The sequence below is a fragment of the Anguilla anguilla genome, chromosome 1 (genome assembly GCF_013347855.1).
Source record: "Anguilla anguilla isolate fAngAng1 chromosome 1, fAngAng1.pri, whole genome shotgun sequence".
In the NCBI taxonomy this organism is placed as follows: Eukaryota; Metazoa; Chordata; class Actinopteri; order Anguilliformes; family Anguillidae; genus Anguilla; species Anguilla anguilla.
The window spans coordinates 74989309-74994190 of NC_049201.1; the positions used below are offsets into that span (position 1 = coordinate 74989309).

The 4882-nt window shown below is 42.4% G+C and overlaps 1 long non-coding RNA gene across 1 annotated transcript; it reads left to right on the forward strand.

The window, feature by feature from the left end:
• Positions 1-557: 557 nt before the first annotated feature.
• LOC118222919 lies at positions 558-4559 on the forward strand. Its single transcript, XR_004764358.1, has 2 exons — positions 558-672; positions 3341-4559. It is a non-coding gene; the product is annotated as an uncharacterized LOC118222919 (long non-coding RNA).
• The last annotated feature ends 323 nt before the right edge of the window (positions 4560-4882 follow it).

Here is a 4882-nt window from a genome sequence, read left to right on the forward strand (position 1 = left end):
AGAGGGACAGTCTGTTGTCCATCACCACTCCAAGGTTTTTTGCGGTGGGTGATGATGACACCACAGTGTCCCCCAGGGAAATAGAAAAGTCGAGAAGGTTAGAGGATGGAGCAGGGATGAAGATCATCTCCGTCTTACCTGGGTTCAGCTTAAGATGGTGGTTATCCATCCAGCTCTGATTACCTCCTCCCCCCCACCCCCCCCCCCCCCCCCCCCCCCCCCCCTTTCCCCGTGATGTGTTAAGATAACCATTTGGCCCTTTGTTTCCTTGAAGGAACAGGGTATAAGTATTCACTGTCTCTGTCATTTGTTGGTTCTGTGTTTATCTGTACTTGGGTAACAGACCCACTAGTTCCTTTGCTACATTAAACAACCTATTTTGAAACGAAGACGTGCCTGCATTTAAATAAATTGAACTCTTAAAAATTCCACATTATTGGCAGCCAGCCCAAATCCGTCGCTCTTGTTGCGTTTTTCAAAAAAAAAAAACAAAAAAAAAACAGGGGAGGCTGACATTCGTGTGTGACACTGGCCTACAGAAGAGACTTTCTTTTTTTATGCTGACGCCGAATTCAAGAAAGGATTACAGCAAGAGGAGGACTGTTTTGGAAGCCATTTGCCAACGCTGAAGGAAAAACGGACTTGAAGGCACGGAACGGACCACGTACATTTGTGAGTATGAAATATGTATGTACGTAATATGTAGAGGAATAGTTACGAAAATTGTGTAATGTTTTAAAATACAAGTGGCCAGAATTGATTGTACATGTGTACAGTGTTCTAGGTAGGGGCTTGTATAAAGTTACACAGACCTTGGACAATTTCAAGTACCAAAAGTTTGTTTGTCCATTGTACAGGAGTTTAGGAATGGCAGTGAATGGTTGGAAATCGTGGGCCGCAACATTGTAAGGAGGATTCTTATAACGTACCACAGGAAGTGGACGTTGTTGAATATCTTCAGACTGCTTGTGAAGAGCGCAATGAAAATGAGAAAAATGAGAAAACGAGACAGGCTAACTGTGTGATGGCTATGGTCCAAACAATTAAGTTTTTGACCGATAAAGTTGTAGAGGTTCCTAAATTGCGAGGCGAAGTTGAAAGTTTGAATAAAGCACTGGAGGTAAAACGCAGGGACAGTTACGCGATGCTCAGGTGGCATATAAAGAGTTATGGAATGTGTCTGGGGATAATAAGGATTCACTTATTTACAATTGCCGAAGGTTGGTTTCTAGAAGTTCTACATCACAAAAAGCAACTAAATCAGTCGGGACAAAAAACACAAAAATCGCACCAATAATAACACGCAGAGTTCGTACAAGCGCAACACAAAATCCTGTCAATGGGGCTATCACATATGAATATGCAGATCAACAGGTGGATCGCAATCTTACACTTTCAGAGTTGATTACACTGCAACAACAACTTCCCACGTGGGACGGAGTTAGTGACCCGACCGCAGTTGTTGAAAAGGTGCAAACGCTGCAGCGTATACACTCGCTAACTGACAAGGACTGTTGTAAATTATTGCAATCTGTGCTCCCTACATCGGTTACTATTCCGGTAGAATTCATACAGGGTCAGGGAAACCCTGTTGTTTTCCCCAATCATGACGCAAGGTTAAGGCTAATGAGCGAGGCTGTGGGTTATCGCGTTATAGCTGACATGAATAAAATTCTTGAGTTTGTACCTAAGAAAGGGCAGCATCCCACTGATTTTCTTAGAACATCTGTGATTGTGTACAATCGAAACATAGGTGGAGGGAACAGAGCACTACTAACAGGTGACGATCCAATGTTTTGGAGTTTGGTAATCAATAAATATAAAGATCTCGTCTCGCCTACTTACATTACATTACATTACAGGCATTTGGCAGACGCTCTTATCCAGAGCGACGTACAACAAAGTGTATAACCATAACCAGGAACAAGTATGACGAAACCCCTAGAGAGAAGTACCGGTCCAAGTACAGGGAACAACCGCATAGTTCAACTTGGACCCTGATGGTTAAACTGATTAACACTAACAACGAGAACGGCAACAACGCAATCTATGGAAAAATAAAAATAAATAAAAATACAAGTAGTCGTTAAGACAGTTGATGCGCCTAAGTCACCTATGAAACAGCTGCCTAGTTACAACCCTAAGTTTAGTCATTTACAGGGGGGAAAGGAGGGATGGGGAGAGGTGCAGCCTGAAGAGGTGGGTCTTCAGTCGTCGTTTGAAATGGGTCACAGTCTCAGCTGTTCTGACCTCCACAGGGAGGTCATTCCACCGTCGTGGGGCCAGAACAGACAGGAGACGTGTTCTGGAAGTGCAGGTGCGAAGAGGGGGAGGTGCTAGGCGTCCTGAGGTAGCAGAACGGAGGGATCTGGCTGGCATGTAGGGTTTGAATATCTTGTGAAGGTATGCTGGGGCTGATCCCTTGACTGCCTGGTATGCTAGGACCAATGTTTTGAATTTGATGCGAGCTATAACAGGCAGCCAGTGGAGGGTAGTGAGCAGGGGAGTTACGTGGGAGTGTCTGGGGAGGTTGAAGACCAGACGAGCCGCAGCATTCTGAATGAATGAACTTGCCAACATTTATTGTTACAGTTGAATAGAGAACTGGGTGCACAGCCAGTCAGACAGCACATAGGCAGGGATATCCAAGACTGTTTAACTGTGTGGAATGAGTCGCAACTCAGTTCACTGAGCCCTAAACAGAGCTCTAGAAAAAGGGTTGCTGTGCTAGCATCTAATAAGGGCCAGGCCAAATTTCATTGTTTTAACTGTAGGAAGCCAGGCCACATTCAGAATGAGTGTAGAAGCCCCCGTGTGTGTGCCAATTGCAAGTGTGTTGGCCATTCCAAGCGACAGTGCTGGTCAAAAGGAGGAGGGATGGAAGGAAAAGGGCCAAAACAGCTGCGTGCACAGCAGCCTCAGACAGAACAGCCCCAGATTGAAGGCACTCTTACATACACAGACCTGTTGTCTATGATTAAGGCACATGCTGAGCAGAGCAGTCAGAAAGGCTCTGAGAATCCCTTTCACAGTCCAACCCCACATACAGAGTGACTTTCCAAATCGGGGATGCTTAAAAAAAAAAAAATAATAATAAAAATTTAAAAGGGGGAAGCTGGGAAGCAAACTGAGAAGGTTCATAAGAAGTTATGAACAAACTTGGTGAAAGAAATTTGAAATTGGTGATACAAAGGCGGGGTAGGGCAATACAGTATTTCTGATATCATTGGGACCAATGCAAATTATATAACAAAGCTGAACTTGATACCAATGTCAATGTTTAAATGATTAAAACTGCATAAGAATATACACTCACACTTGGTCTTTCTCTCCCCTACAGAATTAATTGTGATGAGGATGAGGCTCCTGGTATTCAGGAACAGGTTGGAGGTCAGCACTAAGTGGGACATTCCTATCATATTCATAAACAGCACACAATGTGTCAAGGACAATACGCGCAGTTGATGTTGGATTCACCGAATGGACATCAGACAGGTGGAAAGATGGTGAAGCGTTCACAACAGAGGACACATGGAAAGTATCAAGTGAATCTTCATTTAGAACACATGATTGAGGGTGGAAGACAGCTTCCAAGAATACAAGAATTCATTGTGATAGTAAAAGCACGTAATTGGACACATTATGATAACGCAATAACTAGTTGGGATGAGGGACAGGATAACCAGGGGAGATGGGCCATGGAGCATGGATCTACATATTACCCTGGTCGAACAATGATGCATCTAAATTCATACGGTTAAAATAAATAAATAAATAAATAATAATAATAATACATATATGTATGAAGTTACATTTGAGAATAGACAATGCCAACCTCTAAAGGAATGGGAAGACTCAAGCAGTTGGACTGAAGCAAATGTCCTCCACTGCACCCTATTCCTAGAGAAGGCATCATTTTTGGACCAGAAGGAAAAAGAAAAAGGGTTTATAATATGATGTAAATATGGTATTCATGCATGCTGTTTATGATTGAGCTAATGTCATTGTCGTGTTTGATCAGTATAAGGGAATGGCTGAATCAACAGATTATTACATTCATACATGTTATGCATGAAAGTCATGCAATAATTATATCTATTAACTATAATGAACTGTCCACAGAGAGGAATGTTCATCCTTTAGAGGAAGTGGAGAGCGTGGTGGACCAGTGTCACTGGTGTATTCTGAGTCACCCCACAGGATTTCCATATGGTAATATAAGGTGTTAATCACCCCCTGGTTTCTGGTTTACACCAGCATACACTGTTCAGATGGGGAACATTCGTTTACCTAGTACTGATGCCAGTGAGTCCAACAGCTTGGCCATGTGGGAGGATGCCTACCTGGTTCCTCAGTCAAATGTGTCAGGTATTCATGCTCAGGTGAAGAAAGCTCTAATGGAGAGTGATTCAACACTACAGGCCACAGTCCTGAAGCGACAAGGATGCTCTGATGAAAACACATTTTTGGAACTGGATATTCCTGGCAATTGTAGGTCTAATAGTAATTCATATCCCCAATGATCAAACACAGTGTTATTGCTGGCATAAACAGAAAAAGACAGTTGGAGAAAGTCATTGATAGAAATGAAACTGTGGGATGGCTCAGAAATAACCCCTGAATAATTTGTGGGTTTGTTTTAATTTTTATGTTTTATTTTTTGTTTTTGCTTCATATTCTTTGCTTTACATACACCTTGGAATATAGAAGACTTTCTTATAAAAAATTAAAAAAGTAGGGAATGTTGGAAAACATGGGAGCCACATTTTACCCTTCTGAGGTGTCTCACATTGTAGTGGGCCAGTTACAGATAGCATTGATTGTTTACCGCCACACTCAGTTAAATTAACCTTTTAATCACACCCTTTGTGCTACATCCTCT